The 7,786-nt window shown below is 29.8% G+C and overlaps 1 protein-coding gene across 5 annotated transcripts in view; it reads right to left on the reverse strand.

The window, feature by feature from the left end:
- Positions 1–7,786, reverse strand: part of Tsp (Thrombospondin) — a 166,260-nt gene that overhangs the window by 118,387 nt on the left and 40,087 nt on the right. For all 5 annotated transcript variants that reach the window (XM_068350754.1, XM_068350753.1, XM_068350758.1 and 2 more), the window contains exon 2: positions 5,478–5,657. The gene's annotated coding sequence lies outside the window, so the exon portion shown is untranslated. The remainder of the gene's footprint in view (positions 1–5,477; positions 5,658–7,786) is intronic.

The raw sequence follows: 7,786 nt of genomic DNA on the forward strand, positions 1-7,786 counted from the left end.
TGATGTAATGTATACGATTTAAAGTGGTCAGCTTTCTTATATGAAGAAAATCATATCATTATGTGCCTTTTCTGTGTGTATACATATACAATTATTTAAATAAATGTATGCATATAAATACTGTACAAATATAGACTATATGCATATATATATATATATATATATATATATATATATATATATAATATATATATATATATATATATATTATATATAATATATATATATATATATATATACATATACTATATGTGTATATATATTCTGAAATGAAAAAAAATTCCTCTTGTATGTACGCATTTCGACTAAAATATTCAGCTTTACAATAAACGAGCTATGTCATACAAGGAATCTTTTTGGCAGAATTTCTTGGCCACTAAATTATCGAATATTGCAGTAATTTCACTGTAAATAAATATATCCTATCAAAGCTACTGAAAATCAATATTTTTTTTCTATGAAAAATCATAGAAAGAAAAAAATAGGATAAGACATTTAGGCCTACGTGACAATGAAAGGGTCTAAACATAAAATGAATACCGACACTAACATGCCATAATAAATTTCATGTCTAAAAACAAATAAAGTAAACAAGAAAAAAAACAACGTATCTACAAAACTGAGTCATATAATTCTCACTATCATAATTTTCTTAAAGGGATTTCTAATGGTGATTTCACTTTACATGAAGAAAATTATTTCATCTTAAATTAAAGCTACCATAAATTCTTCAATTACAATAATTTTTATTTTGTTACTAAAAGTGGGGTTTAAAGTAATATAACCCTTATTTAAGAAAATGATTAATTGCTTTTTCATCAAAAGTTTTCACCCTGCTTTTCCACATAAAATAAAGATAACAAATGAATAAAATAATTAGGCTTTCTCTTCTTTTACATTAAAAAGTTAGCATCAATACGTCTAACCAAGCTTTTTTTTATAATTAATCACGTTAAGCTTACTCTTCTTTTACGTTAAAAAGTTAGCATCAATACGTCTAACCAAGCTTTTTTTATAATTAATCACGTTAAGCTTTCTCTTCTTTTACATTAAAAAGTTAGCATCAATACGTCTAACCAAGCTTTTTTTTTTTATAATTAATCACGTTAAGCTTTCTCTTCTTTTACGTTAAAAAGTTAGCACCAATACGTCTAACCAAGCTTTTTTTTATATTTAATCACGTGTTGAACAAACAACTTAAGCAACAACCCATATGGAAGAAATGGCTCCGGTAAGAAGCTATCACGGCGTCAATGACCTTAGATGTCAGGCTGCCAGATAACTCATATTCAATCAATCAATCAGTAGGAAGCTATCAGAAGATGAAAATCCTACCTATTTTCCTTTGAACATCCCATAGTTTCACTATCCCAGGCTTTGTCCTAACTGAATGTACTAACATTAATACACTTAAATAACATTTATATACTAAATTGGACCTAATTCAGAGTAAAGACTGATGCAATGACAAAAAAAAAAAAAATGAATGGATATTTGACACAGTTTGTAACCAATTTTTATATATTCGAACACTTAATTTTGATATGGTATTTTTTTTTCTTTTGATTTAAGTCTTAAATTAATATCAACAAACATTGTCCTAACTGAATGTACCAACATTAATACACTTAAATAGCATTTATATACTAAATTGGACCTAATTCAGAGTAAAGACTGATGCAATGACACAAAGAATAATGGATATTTGACACAGTTTGTAACCAATTTTTATATATTCGAACACTTAATTTTGATATGGTATTTTTTTTCTTTTGATTTAAGTCTTAAATTAATATCAACAAACATTGTCCTAACTGAATGTACCAACATTAATACACTTAAATAGCATTTATATACTAAATTGGACCTAATTCAGAGTAAAGACTGATGCAATGACACAAAAAATAATGGATATTTGACACAGTTTGTAACCAATTTTTATATATTCGAACACTTAATTTTGATATGGTATTTTTTTCTGTTTTTCTTAAGTCTAAATTAATATCAACAAACATTGTCCTAACTGAATGTACCAACATTAATACACTTACATAACATTAATGTACTAAATTGGACCTAATTCAGAGTGAATACTGATGCAATGACACAAAAAAATGAATGGATATTTGACACAGTTTGTAACCAATTTTTATATATTCAAACACTTAATTTTGATATGGTATTTTTTCTTTTTTTCTTAAGTCTAAATTAATATCAACAAACATTGTCCTAACTGAATGTACCAACATTAATACACTTAAATAGCATTTATATACTAAATTGGACATAATTCAGAGTGGAGACTGAGCAATGACAAAAAATTAATGGATATTTGACACACTTTATAACCTATTTTTATATATTCGAACACTTAATTTTGATATGGTATTTTTTTCTGTTTTTCTTAAGGCTAAATTAATATCAACAAACATTGTCCTAACTGAATGTACCAACATTAATACACTTAAATAGCATTTATATACTAAATTGGACATAATTCAGAGTGAAGACTAAGCAATGACACAAAAAAAATGAATGGATATTTGACACACTTTTAACCTATTTTTATATATTCGAACACTTAATTTTGATATGGTATTTTTTTCTTTTTTTCTTAAGTCTAAATTAATATTAACAAACAACGCCAGCCATATGTATTCGGAGAAGTACCCGTTGCTATACACTGATATAGACGCAACAACTTGAAAACCTTGTCATTAACACTTGGCAAGGAGTTGACGGTGATAGGACGTTCCTAATACTATTTATCTTGGTCATAAATCTTCACCCTCATCCGTGTGACAGCTTATCGGGCTACGCCGAAAACATGTACTCGGCTTTTAAATGCTCATAAGAAGGTTATTTTAGGCAAGTTGATGTTTCAAGTCTCATCGAGGTGAGAAATTGTTCTCATACGTCTAGTCACAAACGCACTTTAAAATGATTGCTTAAACTTAGAAGTCACCTGGCTTCTTTAAGTAGCTTATGGCAGCATTGAAAAAATCTTATGAGGAGGAAATGGGCTTTCGTTATTTTAGAAAAAAAAGAATAAAAAACTCTAACAAAAGTTGAACTTTAAAAAAACTTTTTATTTTATCACAAACGCACTTTAAAATGATGATTGCTTAAACTTAGAATTCACCTGGCTTCTTAGTAGCTTATGGCAGCATTGAAAAAAAAAAAAATCTTATGAGGTGGAAATGGGCTTTCGTTATTTTAGAAAAAAGTAAAAAACTCTAACAAAAGTTGAACTTTAAAAAACTTTTTATTTTATCAAATGATTTATTTTATAGTATAAACTACCTATCATAAAGATTCCGATCCTTGAGCACTAAGCCTATCAAAGATCAATACATATTCTTACCATACATACCAAAAGGCAAAAGCCCTGTTGAATGTATTAAAACCCTCGATGTTACATTTATTATACTTTCGTCTCTTGTTACGAGATATGTTATTCTGGTTCTTGATAGATCAAATTTGAATGAGTTTAGGCATTGAATTTAAAATCAGAGCAATGTAAGATACACTGCATAAACTTTTCTAATAAATGAAAGGTAAAGAACCACATTGAACAGATTACCAAGACAGTAAATATGGCTAAAATTATGAATATAGGTAATAATTCCAGAATGTCTGTTACTTATTTTCTTCGTATTTTCTTTCATTAATTTCATTCATCAAACGACACATTTTGCTATGATTTTGATCCTTTCTTGCTATCTCTATCCAGAATCATTAGCTTCACGTAACTCATTACTTTACATGAACTTTGAAATTGATATTATTTGGGATTACATTCCAAGAGTCTTAACCTACGAAGGAGCGGTGAAATGTGATGCAAATGCTATCGTTTTCCTAAAATTGTTATAATTAAATATAAATATACTTTTTTAATTAAAGGCCGGTGGCCATGAAACCCAATTCTCATAAATTTCTTTAGTTTAGGAATAACTGAAACCAAATAAAGATGAACAAAGATAGGAAATCATCTCAAGGAACCGGACGTATAAAACTGATCCGGTCATTCTTGGTCAACACTAGTTTATATATATTTCTTTTCTCATTTTTAGGCATACGGGTTGCCTATTCTGTAGAGCCTAGCTTTAAAAATAAATTGAGCCAGCATTGTAAGTTGACGAGGCTAGCTTTACATGCTAATGAGATTTTATGATTGTTTAATGTGGGTATCTACGTATTACGAATAACTAAAATACCTGGGTCTAAAATCAAAGATAATTTGTCCTTTTACAATTAAAAGTGAGATATTCTGCTTGCTGAAACCAATGACAGGTCAGGCTCTCGACAGCTACAAGCTGTATTGTGTTTATTTATATCTTTAACAGCAAATAAGAACACAAGCTACAATCTGTGCTGTTTAATTCTGATATCTTTAACAGCAAACAAGAACACAAGCTATAATCTGTATTGTGTTTATTTCTGATATTTTTAACAGCAAACAACAACACAAGGTACAAGCTGTATTGTGTTTATTTCTGATATCTTTAATAGCAAATAAGAACACAAGCAACAAGCTGTATTGTTTTTATTTCTGATATCTTTAACAGCAAACAAGAACACAACCTATAATCTGTACTGTGTTTATTTCTGATATCTTTAACAGCAAACAACAACACAAGCTACAAGCTGTATTGTGTTTATTTCTGATATCTTTAACAGCAAACAAGAACACAAAGCTACAAGCTGTATTGTTTTTATTTCTGATATCTTTAACAGCAAACAAGAACACAAGCTACAAGCTGTATTGTTTTTATTTCTGATATCTTTAACAGCAAACAAGAACACAAGCTACAATCTGTATTGTTTATTTCTGATATCTTTAACAACAAACAAGAACACAATTGGGCATTTGCTTTCTCCACCAGTTCCACGTTACCATGAAGCATTTTTTGTACTACTACTGCTACCACTATCAACAAAAATAATAAAAATAACAAACGGCGTCAGATACGATAAACCCTGTCACCCGCACGTGAACCTTCACGAAAACACTATCATTGCTATGAATCAGGTGATGTTGAATTTGAACTTTCGAGGTCACAGGAGGTCAAAGGTTATGGTGTCATTTTAAAGTCCATTTGCACTCGTTCGAGAGTTATGCCTAGTGAAATTAGGTAACCTTGAAAATTCGCCCCCCCCCCCCCCCCCCCTTAAACTTTGACCCTGCCAATTTGCATTTTCACTTATATATATGTATGTATATATATATATATATATATATATATATATATATATATATATATATATATATATATATATATATATATATATATATATATATATATATAGATGGATTATGATCTTTCGGGTCAGTGCGACCTCTCGGTGGGGACGGAGTAATAACAACAACAACAACAACAATAATAATAATAATAATAATAATAATAATAATAATAATAATAATAATAATAATAATAATATTAATAATAATAATAAAAAGTGGAAAATAGACCTACCCCTTCCATTAGCCCTATCCAGGACGATGGAAAATCGGTTTGTGTGAGACGGGAAAGCGGCGGACAGGAGGACCTGATGTCCGTCCGAAACGGCTGTCGCTCTCTTGCGGGCGGCGACGTCTCTGAAGGTGAAAAAGATGTCATCCTGACGGAATCCAGACTTCAGTGATGTCGTCAAGCCTGTGGGGAGAAAAAGATAAATACTCGTTAGAAATGAATACGCTTTAACTCTTTCATGTTTTTAAATGCCTGTGTGAATTAACATACGCGCACGAGCGCGTACGCACGTACAAATGCGCACACACACACACGCATATATATATATATATATATATATATATATATATATATATATATATATATATATATATATATATATATATATATATATATATATATATACATACTTATATACTGTACATATATATACATATACATAATATATATATATAATATATATATATATATATATATATATATATATATATATATATATATATATATATATATATATATATATATATATAATATATATATATATGCAGAAGAACCACAGGAAAAATGACAATACGGAATATACGATTAAGTCCTCACTTAATCGTATATTTCGTATTTTCCTTTTTCCCTGTGGTTCTTCTGCATCTGAGCATCACGTTTTCCTGTGATTTTTACGCATATATATATATATATATATATATATATATATATATATATATATATATATATATATATATATATATATATATATATATATATATATATATTATTTGGAAAGATACTCGCGTTCTTGACCTTCGAACCAGCTAAATTTCCAGCAGTTCTCGTCACAATAGCATATCATATATGAATGTCTATATGTCTTTCCAATGAACGATAAATGATACTGTTTCTATTATATGGGGACCATAGGACAGTTGCTGATTACATTCTGCTTGAACCTGCCATTACTCTGCTTAAAATTAACGAGTCCAATTATAGCTTAGTCTGATCTGAATTAAATTGAGAGAATAAAAATTTTATATCAGAACTTAGGCTTTTTCGTTAATATGATACAAAAAATATTAGATTTAAAAATAACTTTGTGAAATTTTATGCAAAACAATGTTAGAATTTTGTCCACTGTCAGTAGATTTAATTATATAAATAATATTGTATTTTCGATAAATATTAAATTGTATTTAATGTTTTTCAACTACTGTGGATATAAAGTTTTTCCAACTATAATTATCTTTAAATGTTGTGGATAAAAAAAAACATATTTCCACACAATAAAATTTCATTTGAATTCAAAAGGACAACGAAGATGCACTGAAGGTGACGCAACAAAGTCTTCACTGACTTGATCCGGTTGTTATTTGAATACGATCATGAGTTATAATGCACCACATCCTCCTGAGGCTTATGATTCAGCCATGAGGAGAGAGAGAGAGAGAGAGAGAGAGAGAGAGAGAGAGAGAGAGAGAGAGAGAGAGAGAGAGAGAGAGAGAAGTTATTCATACAATTACTGACAGTACTTTAATACAGTTGCACACCTTATATAACAAACACTAGAGAGAGAGAGAGAGAGAGAGAGAGGAGAGAGAGGAGAGAGAGAGAGAGAGAGAGAGAGGAGAGAGAGAGAGAGAGAGAGAGAGTTATTTATACAATTACTGGGCAGTACGTTAATAAACAGTTGCACACCTTTTATAAACGTGCACTGGAGAGAGAGAGAGAGAGAGAGAGAGAGAGAGAGAGAGAGAGAGAGAGAGAGAGAGAGAGAGAGAGAGAGAGAGAGAGAGTTATTTATACAATTACTGGCAGTACGTTAATAAACAGTTGCACACCTTTTATAAACGAGCACTAAAGAGAGAAAGAGTGTATTTAAACAATTACTGACAGTACTATAAAGTTTAATAGACAATTGCACACAAACAAATACGAGAGAGAGAGAGAGACGAGAGAGAGAGAGAGAGAGAGAGAGAGAGAGAGAGAGAGGGAGATAGTATCCCTTAATCAGAGACGGTAAAGCAGACGGTCGGTGATAACGAATTTCTTCCAAAAACAACCTTAGACTGTAAAAGGCTATTAACCAAGGGGCGTGTGCTTCCAAGCCCAGACACAGTCATCCACCCCACCACGTTTGCATTGAAATGCCTCACTACCTGGGGATCTTACGCGGCCGTTCCAAGAGGTTTCATTAGATAAAGGGAAATTTTATATATATATATATATATATATATATATATATATATATATATATATATATATATATATATATAAATATATATACTATATATATATATATGCATACATAAATATGTATGTATACA

The sequence above is a fragment of the Palaemon carinicauda genome, chromosome 27 (assembly GCF_036898095.1).
Source record: "Palaemon carinicauda isolate YSFRI2023 chromosome 27, ASM3689809v2, whole genome shotgun sequence".
NCBI lineage: Eukaryota > Metazoa > Arthropoda > Malacostraca > Decapoda > Palaemonidae > Palaemon > Palaemon carinicauda.